This window comes from Euprymna scolopes, chromosome 43 (genome assembly GCF_053919585.1).
Source record: "Euprymna scolopes isolate OS-2025 chromosome 43, ASM5391958v1, whole genome shotgun sequence".
Lineage (NCBI taxonomy): Eukaryota > Metazoa > Mollusca > Cephalopoda > Sepiida > Sepiolidae > Euprymna > Euprymna scolopes.
Window position 1 is genome coordinate 63,894,140 of NC_136524.1, and position 15,436 is coordinate 63,909,575.

The 15,436-nt window shown below is 32.9% G+C and overlaps 1 protein-coding gene across 3 annotated transcripts in view; it reads right to left on the reverse strand.

Annotated features, from left to right (window-relative positions):
- Positions 1 to 14,540, reverse strand: part of LOC145268373 (DCN1-like protein 4) — a 109,085-nt gene extending 94,545 nt beyond the window's left edge. Inside the window, exon 1 of one of the 3 annotated variants that reach the window (XM_080123924.1) lies at positions 14,403 to 14,540. The gene's annotated coding sequence lies outside the window, so the exon portion shown is untranslated. Of the gene's footprint in view, positions 1 to 12,527; positions 12,666 to 13,229; positions 13,301 to 14,402 lie in introns of those variants that run through there. The other 2 variants (XM_080123925.1, XM_080123923.1) reach the window with 2 other exon arrangements.
- Positions 14,541 to 15,436: the final 896 nt, after the last annotated feature.

Here is a 15,436-nt window from a genome sequence, read left to right on the forward strand (position 1 = left end):
AGCTGGAGATCTTCTGGAGTAGATCTTTATGCTATACCCTATCAAAGGCCTTTGAAATGTCAAGAGCAATTGCTCTAAAAAGGAAGCTTACATCAAGAGATTTGTAATTATCGAACAATATAAATGTGTATTTTTAGATTGAATAAAATCACTTCAAAGTTTGTGACTTGGATAAAAAATTTTAAATAATAGCTATGTCATTTATAAGTTTCTTGTAAACACAGGACAAAAACTTTTACATTTATATAAACAGATAAAAATTAATATTTATTAAGTCTGTGCAAAATAAAAATATACAGACTAATTATAAAAAGGGGCTAAATTTTTTTTTAAATAAGTCTCTGATTATTTTTTGATTGTGTTTGAAAGATAAAAGCATAAAGTTTTTCTAAAAAGAAAGATGTATTTTTACACATGAAAAAAATTATGATAAAAATGTTATTATAGCTACAAAAAACAAAAATTCAGCTAAATTTGGAAATAACTGTAAAAATCTTTTGAAAGAAATATCAGTTTTCTGGAATTATTTGCATAGAAGAGATAATTAGTAAATTAAAGTTCCTGAATAAAAAAATGGACCCAGTTTTTACCAAAAAATGCATAATTATCCTAAAGAGTGATAGTAAAAAGAAAAAAAAAACTATCTTGGAACAATTAATAAACAAATCAGCAATCAATATGCAGAAATATATGGAAGACAAGGAATATACTACTTCATTTTATATAAGAACTAGCCGGCGTTGCCCAGGTGTTTTGGAGGTGTGTGTTGAGCAAAAAAAAAAAGAAGAAAAATTGGTGGTGGGCATACAGGCTCAAACTTGTGCTGCGAAGGAGGAAAAGAATGTGAAAAAGACAAGACTTCTTAGCTGTTGCATCCATCACCAAACCGGAAGTGGCGAAGGTTTAAATTAAGGCTAGTCAATCGAAAAGAGGGGATGACTTTCAAAAATATTGGTGAAAAAAGTGACCCCCTCCCTGTAGAAAAGTGCCCAGTTGAGGGTGAAGGAATTACTGTTTTTAACCAATTTTTCGATATTTGTCGTCCGAAGAGTCGAGCTTCAAAATGATACTGATCTCGTAAAAATCCATCGCCTCTGTCAAAAGTTTTAAGCAGAATGAAAGCCGAGAACCCAACGTTTTTCACTGTATTTATACTAAAATGCAGGACAAACCGGGCACAATGCGAAATAGTGCGAATCTCATAAAATTCGACGTATATAAATCTAGAGACGACCCGCGTTCCCAAATCCTACATATTATGATATAGGACCCATATAAACAGTCCTAAGCGATAGTAACGAACCCGGGAGCGTGTGCGAGAAAAGCCTTTTGAAGACATACACGAAATGGTCACACACATTTTGCCTTTTTTATATATAGATGGTTTTATAAGAGGTTATAGAAATTGAAAATTTATTATACTTTAATTTCTTTATTTCTAAAAATTATAAAAAATTCATGAATTTAGGTACCTCTATTTTATTTTAATAATAAAAAAAGAAATGCTTATTGAAGTAGAATATTTTTTGATGTACAACATTAAAATTTTATTTTTATCTACAACACAAACATGCCATTATAAATGGATTAATATCTTGGCAATTTTAAGACAAAGGGTAGGGACCCTGTTTTCATCAGCATATTCCGTGCAAACTACATAAATTACCTGAAGGTGCTAAAACTCGTAATCCAGTGATTCCCAACCTTTTTTTGATAGCACACTACTGAGTTTATTTAAATTTAATACGGCATAAAAATATCATAAAAAATAGTATTTTCTACTCATAAAGTCTTTTCACAATAAAATAAAAAACAAAGATTATTGTATTTATTTGCTTCCCCACCAAAGCAAATTAGGTACAAGGCCATTTTTAATATGGGGTAAAAACCAGCTCCCTTAAAAGTAGGCAAATACTCTGGTTACCAAAAATAATAATTGTCCCAGTATAGAGGGTTTCTCCTCCATTGACTGGTACAAACTATCTCAAGTGCAGCATCTGAAAAACAGATACTACACTCTGATCCCGGCCCGAAGGCCAATATTCATATAAATCAAAATATCCTGTATTCAATATCTGGTATCAAACAAGAATGGTGAATGTCAGTGGAACAGTTGTGCCTGGTGTTTCTTAACTACTGCTGCAATATGTGGACAAATATGAGAGATACACTCCTAACTCTTTTTCAATATTTTTATGTAATTCACGTTTTATATTTTTAATGTTTAGTTAAGACAATCCCAGTTCACATAGGTATGAAGTTGAGAATTGCAGATTTTGATGGCTTTTTTACTTGAAGTTGAAATTGAGTGGGGTCCTCATGATTAAGAAATTAAATGGTTTTATTAAACAAAATTAAATTAAATAGTTTCTAGCTACTATCTCTTTGTGGCACACAAGTAATCATTCTATGGGACATTAGTGTGCCATGACACAATGGTTGGAACCACTTGATTAATCAATGGAATAGCAGCTGTCCATAATTGGCAAATGGTATCTTTTGGTTATTATTTTTTTCTCTCTCTTGTTTACTCCAAACAAGGCATATTATCACTTGGATGTAGAAGACAATGTAAGAAGATGAACGAGATGTCAGTTTACATTACATTTAAACTTCTACACGTCAGTATAGTGTAGTGCAGTGAATACTGTTACTAAATAAAGCATAATAAGTGTAGTGAATAAAGGACAATCTATAATTCCTCTGCTATTTAACAATCAGGAGGTCACCTGCATAGCAACCAAGAAAGTTGAACAACTTACCCAGTGTTTTGTCTCCATCTCCACCTTAGAGCCAACAAACAACTCTCTCCCAAATTTCCTTATGCGAAGCCACACTTGAATATCTGAAAATCACCCCTTATCATGTCCACAATATCACATAAAACTTAGATACCTTCAAGGCATGTGGGCCTGATCTCATCTCTGCTATACTAATCAATAAATGCTCAGCTGAGCTAGTCCCAGAATTTTTAAGCTCTACAATAAATGCCTTGCTGAATATTACTTCCCTAATAGCAAGAAAATTGCCTCTGTAGTGCTACTGTACAAGAATTCTGGTGAAAGAACTGACCTGCTCAATTATCATCCTATCTGTCTTCCCCCACTTCTTTAGTGAGCTCAAAGAAGGTACATGACCCTTAGGCGCATCGAAACTGCGCTATGAAGACGTGTTCAAGTGACATTTGAAAAACACAAACCAACTCAATGACTGGAGAAGAAAAGCTGAAGATCAGATAGTTTAGAGAAGTGTGGTATCGGGTGCAGCCGATGCCATTAAAGATCAAAGCATTGCTGCTTGGGAAGCAAAAAGAGCGTGACTACGGGCGCCACTACCCGGATTTTCTGCCATCAGGTGCCACATCTGCAGCCGGAATTTCAGAGCTCTAATCGGACTCACATCGCACTTTCGACACAGACACTAACCGACCTGCGCGTCATTGTCGAAATCAACAGACTGCCAGAGAGAGAGAGAGAGAGAGAGAGAGAGAGAGAGAGAGAGTTTTCCCCCACTCTTTACTAAAATCTTTTGAGATTAATCAACCAAGCACTAGTCCACCACCTGGTTTACAAGCTAATTTTCTCTCAGACTGACAGTATGGATTTAGACAATATTGCTCTATTGTAGAACAGTCATTTTTGATCACATATATAATGCACTGGATAAAGCAAAGGAAGCCAGGACTGTAGCTCTTGATATATCCAAAGCCTTTGACAAAATCTGGCATGAAGAGCTCTTCATGAAAATTAAATCATATGGTATTACTGAACAATGCTAAATATAATTAAATCCTTCTTAGAAAAGAAGAACATCCAGGTTATTTTTGATGGATTTATATCTAAACACTATAATATTAATGCGAGAGTGCCTCAAGGGTCGATCCATGGACCTCTATTATTCCTGATATTTATAAATGACCTCCCTGATAACAGTGTGTTTAAAATGGGTATATTGCCGATGATACAACACTATAATGGGCCTGAGAGAAAAACGGGCATATACATATCTAGGGCAATAGCAGAATTCTTAGAATACAACCTCTAGTTTGTAGTGGAATGGGACCATAAATGAATGGTAATATTCAATGCTACTAAGACAAAGTTTCTTTCCTTTAATAACTACAAGAAGCTTTCCCAACTACTGATAACCATGATTGAGCTTTTCCTTTAAACTTCTGAGCTGAACATTCACAAATAATATGAACTGGAACAAGTATATTGAAGACATAACGAAGGCTGCTCCAAGAAAGGTGGGTTCCCTCTATTGTGCTAGAAGATTACTCACACCTGAAAATATCCTGTACCTCTACAAAACCACCATTCGCCTATGCATGCAGTATTGTTGCCATATCTGGGTTGGTGCATCTACCACAAGTCTCCCCCTCTAAGACAGAGTCTTCAATCTAAAAGATCCTGCACTTAACTAAGCTCTAACCCTTGCCCTATCACCGCAATGTTGCATCTTTGTGCCTGTTTTACAAGTACTTTAATAGAATGTGCTTTGATAAACTCATAGCACTTGTACCCTCTCAACGTACATACCCCTGACAAACCTGACAAGCAGTAAAACCCACCCCTTTATTGTAGAGGTTCCTAGATGTCAGAAAACCTACTTCTTCCCTCAGAATACTAGACTTTGGAATTCATTCTCTCCCTGTTACTGTACTGCCATGCAGAAGTCTAAAGATAATGTAAATATCTCATTCATCTAAACATGGTCCCAAATAATAACTCCTTGTGTCCAAGTAGCAATATGCCTTGTTTGAAGTGAAAAAAATAAAAATAAAGCAGGAAAGCAGGGAAGAAATTCAAAATTTAGCAGTTTGAGGAAAGGAGTTATTAGAGTAGAAGGCTGTTTAGGTATCTATGGACCTAAACAGTGAAGGAATGGTGTTTTGTTGCTAAATGGGTTCAAGGGTATGTATGCTGAAGGGGTACAAATGCAATGAGTTCATCAGAGTACATTCCATTAAATTATCTGTAAAACAGATACAGAGATGCCACATTTAAAAAAAATTTTTTTCTTTTTTTATTACATTTTCACTCCAAACAAGGCACATTGCCACTTTGGTGTAGGAGGCTACTATCAGGGACACAGGCTACAGGGGTACTAGGTGTGGAGTTGGGCATCAAGATGTCGGTTCACATTACACTTGAACTTCTGCATGTCAGTACAGTTGGGGAAGCAAGAACCCGGAAGGGAATTCCAAAGTCTAGCGGTTCTGGGGAAGAAACTACTGGAGTAGAAGGCTCTATTACATCTAGGGATCTCTACTGTAAGGGGTGGGATTTTACTGCTTGTCGGGTTTGTTGGGGGTATTTACGTCGAGGGGGTACAAGTGCTTACAGTTCGTCGGAACATTCACCGTTAAAGTACTTGCAGAATAGGCAGAGGGATGCTACACTGCGTCGATGGGACAGAGGCTGAAGCTTGGATGACAGTTCAGGACCTATTAGGTTGGAGACTCTCTTTTGAACCTTGTCTAGGAGTGAGAGACTAGTAGCAGATGCACCAGTCCAAATATGACAACGATACTCCATACATGGGCGAATAGTGGCCTTATAGAGGTACAGGATACTTTCGGGCATTAGTAGCTTTCTAGCACGGTAGAGAGAACCTACCTTTTTCGTAGCAGTTCTGGTAATGCTCTCAATGTAATTGTTCCACCTCATGTTTCCTGTGAACGTTAGGCCGAGGAGTTTAAAAAATGTGCTTTCAGATAATAGGACAGATAATTGTGACAAAGGACAGCAGTTGGACCTTTTTACAATATCTTTTGTTTATTGCACAGTTAAGTGAAAGTACAGAATAGTTAAAAAGTCCCCCCCTCATGTTAAGAATGGCTTTGTAAATAATAATCATTATTTCAGCACAGTTCATAAATTGTACAAGTACACTTTCTTTATTGAAATTAACCACATGACTATTTTAGATTATATTTTTTCTTTAATTGTTAACTGTTTGCTAGTGAATTAAACATTAACAATCATTTTCAGTAAAGAAAAACACAAAGTTTTCATTTGGCAACTTCTGGTGGTTTACATAACCTGTTCAGCATATGCAAACAATAATGTTGTCCCTATTTTACATAAGTATCAATTTTTTAAATAAGAAATAAATGGATAGAAAGAAGAGATTAATTCACTTGAGTGATGAGGGAGATGGGGAATAGCATTCACCTACTCCCTTTGTTTATTTTTCTTTTAAGGTGGGATGGGGCACAATCGTTCGAAAGTGGAATTTGAAGAGTTAGAACTCTAGAGGAAGAGCACTTTGATCTACAAAAAAAAATGCCTGGGCAGCTTTATTGGAATTCCCTGATAGGAGCGCCTCAGGCGATTTACAATAAACTAATCCCTTCTTAAAAGAAATAGGTAAAGCCTGGTACCAAGGAAAAACCCCTTGGCTTGAATTCTCAAAATAGAAGTTTAATTTAAATTAGACGGACCTTTCTGGAAAATGAATGAATTTATCCATTTTTTAAATTAAACTTTAATTAATCACTGTCAATATAGACAAACTACTGCATATATATCAAATAAGATAAAATTATAAATCAATAACACTATGCATTAGCTTATAGACTGTTTCAAAAATGGATATGCAAATAATTCAAATTTCTATTCAAAGAGCTTTCATCAGTAGTATATAGTTGTATTTCTAAATATTAATTTTAATAACAGTAACCTGTTTTGCTGGTAAAAGTGATAAATAAAAAAAAGCAATCATATTTATTCATTGAAGATTAATAAAAAATATATTTAAAAAAAATGACAATGTGGAAAGTTTATTTTTCACATGAAGAAAACTTTATTAGCAATTTTTACATTGTCTCAAAAATAACATTCAATTATGGAAACAAAACCATATTGTAATTTAGATTCTTTAGACTACTGTCGCCATCTTCATTATTATAATTACATTCTAGCTGATGTAACCTCTAACCTTCTTCAATATTATTATATTTCAGCTGATGTAACCTAAAAAATTCTTCAGTATTATTATCATGTTTCAGCTGATGTAACCTAAACCTTCTTCAGTATTATTATCATGTTTCAGCTGATGTAACCTAAACCTTCTTCAGTATTATTATCATGTTTCAGCTGATGTAACCTAAACCTTCTTCAGTATTATTATCATGTTTCAGCTGATGTAACCTAAACCTTCTTCAGTATTATTATCATGTTTCAGCTGATGTAACCTAAACCTTCTTCAGTATTATTATCATGTTTCAGCTGATGTAACCTAAACCTTCTTCAGTATTATTATCATGTTTCAGCTGATGTAACCTAAACCTTCTTCAGTATTATTATCATGTTTCAGCTGATGTAACCTAAACCTTCTTCAGTATTATTATCATGTTTCAGCTGATGTAACCTAAAACTTTCTCCAGTATTATTTTCATGTTTCAGCCTATGTAACCTAAACCTTCTTCAGTATTATTATCATGTTTCAGCTGATGTAACCTAAAACCTTCTTCAGTATTATTATCATGTTTCAGCTGAAGTAACCTAAACCTTCTTCAGTATTATTATCATGTTTCAGCTGATGTAACCTAAAACTTTCTCCAGTATTATTTTCATGTTTCAGCCTATGTAACCTAAACCTTCTTCAGTATTATTATCATGTTTCAGCTGATGTAACCTAAAACCTTCTTCAGTATTATTATCATATTTCAGCCTATGTAACCTAAACCTTCTTCAGTATTATTATCATGTTTCAGCTGATGTAACCTAAACCTTCTTCAGTATTATTATCATGTTTCAGCTGATGTAACCTAAAACATTCTTCAGTATTATTATCATGTTTCAGCTGATGTAACCTAAAACATTCTTCAGTATTATTATCATGTTTCAGCTGATGTAAACTAAACCTTCTTCAGTATTATTATGATGTTTCGGCTGATGTAACCTAAACCTTTTTCAGTATTATTATCATGTTTCAGCTGATGTAAACTAAACCTTCTTCAGTATTATTATCATGTTTCAGCTGATGTAACCTAAAACCTTCTTCAGTATTATTATCATGTTTCAGCTGATGTAACCTAAACCTTCTTCAGTATTATTATCATGTTTCAGCTGATGTAACCTAAACCTTCTTCAGTATTATTATCATGTTTCAGCTGATGTAACCTAAACCTTCTTCAGTATTATTATCATGTTTCAGCTGATGTAACCTAAACCTTCTTCAGTATTATTATCATGTTTCAGCTGATGTAACCTAAACCTTCTTCAGTATTATTATCATGTTTCAGCTGATGTAACCTAAACCTTCTTCAGTATTATTATCATGTTTCAGCTGATGTAACCTAAACCTTCTTCAGTATTATTATCATGTTTCAGCTGATGTAACCTAAAACATTCTTCAGTATTATTATCATGTTTCAGCTGATGTAACCTCCAAACTTCAGGTGTATCTAATCAAACTTAGGAATCTTTCTGTCAAACTCAGGAATCTGTATGAAATTTCAAGCAAACCCTTTTTGCAATTGTATTCTTAGTATCAGCTGCACTGAGGATTGAAATCTTCAGAAGAGTGACACTTAGAACTGAATATTACCTAGTACTTCAGCTGTTATGTCACAGTTCTCTGCTAATCTGGAGTAAATCTTTTTAGATTTCTACCCGGTCATGACTGATGGAATGAGAGCTTAGTACCCTCAAAAGGTGCATTTCATACAAATTTCTGAGTTCCACAGAAATATTCTCAAATTCAATAAGATGCACCTGAAGAAGATTGGAGGTTACATTGTCTGAAACGTTGCAAGAATAATACGCAAAATGAGAACAGTAATCCAAATAATCACAATTATCAATCCCATTTAAAAAATTCAGAAACAAGAATCTTGATTATTTTCTATGTAATCAGAGCAACTAATAATTCTAAAGGTTTATTGAATTTATTTTTATAGAGTGAATTAAAAAAAAAAAATACAAGCACTTATGTATTACTGTCATGGAACAATGTTTTTGTTTTCATTTTGAAGATTCCAGAACAGAGGAAGACAATTTTCTGTTCCAAACTAATTATAAATTGTAAAAGTCACACACTTTCATATAACTTTCATTCATTTCAGAATTTTGACTTATGAAAATTTATATTTTGTAAAAATTTTTACTGAAAACAAAAAAAAAGAAAAAAAAAACAATTAAATTTCATATAATAACAGCTGTTGGAATCCTTACAATAGTGAACAACACTTCTTGAAGAGCATGAGGGAGTTGATATGCTTTACTGTGACTTTCAGAAAGCCTAATCAAGTAAGTCATGAGCTATGGTATCAAAGGTGCTGCACTACATTGGATTAAATTCTTCCTAGTCAATAGACAGCAACGAGTTGTACTGAATGAATCCAAGTCTTCTTGGGTAGATGTGATCAGTGGGATTCCTCAGTCTTGGGGCCACTTCTGTTTGTGATCTTCATAAATGATATTATAGACTGTTAACCATGCCACTAAAATCTATGCAGATGACACTAAAATTTACACCAAGATTGACTCAATCACAGACTGCTTGCAATTCCAGCAAAATATTATCAATCTACTTCAGTGATCACAACAGTGGCAGTTAATTTTCCACATAGACAAATGGCATATACTACATCTCGACAAGAAATGTATGCGTACATGATAGACACAACTTCTTTAGCAACCACAGAGGTAGAAAAAGATCTAGGGGTTCACATTGATTCACATCTGTGTTTCCAGACTCATAGTTTTAAAACAGCAGCTGCGGCTAACAAGTTGGTTGGCAGATGTCATCATTCGTTTACATACATTGGACCATGTTATCTTCCCATCTCTCTATAAGGGGTTGATCTGTCCAAAGGTAGAATATGCCACATCAGTATGCATGACACTGGAACCAAAGAAGCGGTACACAGGAGGGCTATGAAATTGGTCTCAGATCTATATGATCTGTCCTACAAGGAGCCACTGAAGCAACTCTGATGTTCCATCGAATGAGAGGGGATGCCATCCAAGTCTTCAAATATCTGCATGGAGAACACAACGTGGACTGTCTCAAGATGCTTCCTTTGAAACAAGATTGTAGGATTGTGGACATTCCTTATGTTTAGATAAGCAGCAACATTAGAAGGAGGCAGCTGGGTCTGTTCGAGCACACTTCATCTCCCAACGTGTAGAACCAGCTGCTAAAAGAAGTGGTATTAGTAGAGGCACTCATTACCTTCAAAGTCAGACTAGACAAACATTGAAGGAATCATCCGCTTCGCTTTGACTACAAATCTTGTGTATTGAAAGACTGTAATCTCAGATGTATAGGCTAACGTTTCTTCTCACTGTATATTGCATTGTATTGTATATTATGACAACTTCTATTTTCTTAATGTAAAATAATTAACATTTTATTTTGTGTTATTAGATTTTTCTGAGATGTACCTGCAGCACCGACATGCAGACTATTGCCCACATCTTCCTAGACTGTCCGACCTGAGAGTGTCTTGGACGCTGCCTAACAATGAATCGCGAGATAGAGTGAAACGCTATGATAATGATGATGATTAGAATTTTCTTAAGTTTATTCTAATTGTTTTCTACAAATATAAAAGAAAAATCATACGCATTCCAATAATGATGTTGAAAAAAATCATACATTTTGACATGACAACTTTTATTCATTTTCAGATCTTGACTTTGTTATGAAAATTTATATTTTGTAAATTCAATAAATGTTCAGAGAATTTAAGTTTTAGTTTCTGAAATAGAATTGTCTTTTCCTGTTCTGAGATCTTCAAAATGAAAACCAAATGCCATTCCATGATAGCGATGCACAAGTGCAAAAACACAAAGTTCCACATGTAAAAACAAATATATATTGTAATTTTTACTAACCTCCCCATAAGGGCAAAGTTAGACAAATTCTGTTTTTAATCTGGGGAAATTTTAGCTCCCTTAAAAGGGATACTCTGAATAGAGACAAAAATTTTAATTGCTTCTGTCTAGAAGGATATATCATTTACTAACAAGATGAACTATATCAGAACAAATACAACATTTTCATCCCATTCTGAAGAGTAAGGGTCCCAATTTATTTGCCCTCTCCCGACATGAGAGGAAAATTTGACACAAGGTCGGCTTTTAATGTGGGGAAAATTAAGCTATTTGAGAAAGGGCCACTCTGGATTGAGGCAAAAATTAAAATTGCTTCGATCCAGAAAGATTTCCCCTTAAAAGATAAAGTTAAAATGTATTTGTAATGATACTATACTTGAATTTTATTTTGAAAAATAAAATTAAACTGTGAAAAAAATTATTGTAAAATGGAAAAATATTTAAACCGTAAAAAGGTTAAAAAAAAAAAAAAAGTATTCATTTTTTTTAAATATTCGGAGCAGACGTTTTTTTGTTTGTTTGTTTTTTGTCGTCCCCCCCCCCACCACCATTACGAATGGCTGCGCATGATAGGTTAATTTGTCACATGAAATAAATCCTTGATTGCGATTAGTGGTGGGCATAAAAAAGTGATGTCCTTTTAAATGTCAAATATGACACAAAGTCAAAGTTTGATAATTTCAAAGACAGATTATTCTTATTCTTATAATTATTATTATTAGGTAGTAGTAGTAGTAGTAGTAGTAGTAGTAATGTAAAAATGTCACGAATTTGTGTTATTTAAAAAATAACGTAAAAGATATGAAAACAATAACAACTACAAAGAGGTTTCCTTTTACACACAAAAAAGTGGATAAAAGTTGGGGTTTATTATTTTTTAAAGAATTGTAAGGAATTTAAAAGTCTAAAAGCAAAATTAATAATATTTAAAAAAAAAAAAGAAAAAAACGAAAATTACCAAGAATTTATGGAGAAGTATAAAATTAAACCTTTCTTGTTTACACACACGCATAAAAGTTTCTGATAAAAATCGAGTCATTTTTAAGTTTTGGTTACGTTTCTATTTAATTGCAATATATTTCAGTTCCATGAACAATATACATTTATCATTGCTATAACAAGCACACATATTTTTTCCGGTGAGCTATAAACAAAAACTGAAGAGAATCCGGCATAAGAGAAATCTCTTTTGTTTAGATTTGAAACCGACGGTACCGACGTAGCTAGGATCTTCTGCAACATATATATGAATAAATATATACATAGGTAATAAATTTTTCAATGTATTTGTTTTTTAACTCCAGATCATTCCACATTTTTTCCAATAAGGAAAGTTCTGGACATTAAAAAACTAAACAAAAACAAAACATAAGATAATAAAAAATAAAATTTTAAAATATGCTGCTTTCATTATTATTACTGCAATAATTAAGCCGATTAGAATAAAATAACTAAAAATATTAATTAAGTAATATATATATATATATATATATATATATATATATATATATATATATATATATATATATATATATGACAATCAGGTCAGTTAGGAAAAAGAAATGTTTGTTATTCTAGTTAACGTAACAAAAGGATTTCTTGGAAAATGAAAAAAAAAATTTCACAATTTTTTAAAAATTAAAAAGACAAAAGAATTAAAACAATAATACTCACTTGATTTTAACAATGTGGCATTAAAATAGTAGCAATGTTCATTACTTAAAAAAGAAGTATTAATAAATAACTGTTTTGTTTTGTTTCTTAAATTAAAAAGAAAGAAATTTATGTTCCTTGTTTATTTTGGATCGCCAAAATCAATTGCTGAATAAAAAAATAATTATAAATAAATTTATTTTTGTAAAAAAAAAATTTGCTGGTCATATATATTTTTTTTTAATAGATTTAAATCATGTCCCTGTCTGGGAACCAAAATGAATGCACATATTTTAAATAATAAACTTTCTTAAAACGAAACAAAAAGGTTTAAATTTTCTTTCTTTAAGGAAATAGAGTTTAAGTATTTTTCTCTATAAGTGTATGATCGAAGTTATTATACATAATAATAATAATTATTATTATTATTATAATTATAATAATAATATGAAATAGCTATAATTGCTATTATACTTCTTTTCATATATATTATATATATGTATATTTAAAATGTGTTAATAGTATAAAAAATATATATATTCATTTAGGATCTACTCTATAAAAATAAGTACAGCAGCGGTAATTTATATTGACTACTGTTTTGTTAGAAGATAGCGGTCTTTGGAGTGTGATGGCCAAGGCTCCTATGACCAAAAAAAAAACACACAGACACACACACACACATACACAAATAAAAACAACAACAAAAAGATAAAAACTTACCGGAAGTTCGCTTCTGCGCGTGACCGGAACCAAACTTAAGACCCCACCCACCCGTGACACCGCGTACACGGCTGACAAAAAAAAATTAAATAAATAAATAAACTGATTAAAAATAAACAAAATAAAAAATTGGAATACCTATCGACAAGATTTGTATTTCGTTTAGACTTCCGCTTTCTGAAAGGGAACACCTCGCGGGTGTATACTATCAAATAATTCCCTTTACATAATGTTTTCCATTTGGAAATTTAACAAGTTTTCTTTTTAATTTTTGGTTTAAGAAAATAGAAAAAGAATTGGGCTGTATTTCAGAATGGTTTTATGGCTTAAAGTTCTTCATGTCTTTGTTTACTTCCGTTTTCTGCTAACGATTTTGCTGAATGCTCTGAAAAGGCCCCTTCTGATTAGTGTTTACCAGTTAACAAATATTCTCCTATTCAAAAAAAAAAAAAAAAAAACAGTCAAGTTTGTTTGCTGCCTTTAAAACTGGTAAATATTAACGAGAAGGGACTTTTTCAGGCATTCATCGTGAACTAGATCGGCCGGCAGAAAACTGAAGTAAACAAAGACACGCAGAACATTAACAAAGCCGGTTTTTTTTATATATGTATAAATAAGTATGTTTTTCGCATTTTACTGTTTGATCCGTTTGTTTTTTGTTTTGTTTTTTTCTTTAAAAACATTGATAATGAAAAAATCGGTACTAGTGCAAGTGCACTTTTGATCCGTGCTGAAATAATAACGTTATTATTTAAAAAGCCACTCTTAACATGGCGAGGGAGGGTGTTTTGTACCTATTCCTTACAATTGAATAAAAAAACAACATATCATAATACTTTAATTAAACTTGGAAATACGATTTAAAAAATAGCGCGGATCAGTAAGTGCACTAGCACCAAAAAATCATTTCTTTTTATCATCTAATCAACCAAATCCCGACCCCCACCCCTGAATTGTTGTAAAATAAAATATTTTAGATGTTTATTTGGTGCTTGGACAGAATGGAAACTGTTATCGTCGGCATATTACATAAACCGATATTAACGAATAAAAATTTCGTGTTTTTTTGTTTTTTTAAGTGTGTGTGAAAACCGTAGCCAATTAAAAAAAAATAAATAAATAACCTCACCGTGTTTTTTATTTGGTTTACTTTCTTTCCACCTTAACACTCACCTTTAAAATGATGACGTTTTTTAATTTGTTTTTTGGGTCTGCTAAAACCGATTATCACATTCAAATTTATGGCAGACAAGTAGTTTTCTGGATATTAAGGTTTTTTCCTCCCAATGTATTACTTTAAATGTCAGTGGCGTTTAGTATTCTTAACATGGAGAGGAGGGGAGTTGTAACACGTATGCGCATTAGTACTTGTTCAGTTGAGAAACAAAATGGCCACCAGTGAAAACATAATGGATTACATTAGATAATACAGTGTAATCCGAATATAAGAAAAACGTATATAAGAGAGATTTATAGGAGAGAAATGTTGTGCATGTTGTAATTTAATAATTACTTAAATAAACACAAAGCCAAACGACATTGCTTTTAACAAAACAATAATCAAGGGTTTATTTAGAAAAGGCGAGATTGTATCTCAGACTGAAGAGAAAGAAAGAAAGTGTAAAAGTCTGTTTGGAGGTCTCGTCTGCCATCAGACTGCAGTCGTCAACAAGTAGCAGTGGGAGAAGTGAGTGAGAGAGGTCGCTTGCTAGCGTCCCTCTCCCTGGCGATCGCAGCTCAGATCCCAAAGGGCTAAAAATAGTTCTAAGGGGACCGCTCAAATCAATGCGCCCTGCCAACCGATTGGTCAGTGTGCCCGAATCACTTTGCCACTGGCCATTGATCCGCTTGTAGTAAATAGTTTGTTAACTGCTACATCACTCCTGCTAAGGCGAAAAGCCGATGAAGAAAAATCAAAAGATAGCAGTCTTTAGAAAAATACAGAACACAAGGCAACGTAATGTCTGGAAGTTTATGTTGCCGAAGAAAGAATATATGAAGAGGTAATGAGAATAGAAAATTCCAGCTAAAATTTCTTTTTTTTTTTTTTTTTTTTTAATAAACCGAATTTACAGGGGTTTAAATATACAAAGTTTTGCATAATTCTTTGGGCCAATGTACATGGTGGCCACTATGTGTAGTAGTGACATAGTCGTCATTTTCAGATTTTCAGTATTCACTTCAGGTGTATGCCGTGTGAATGTAGG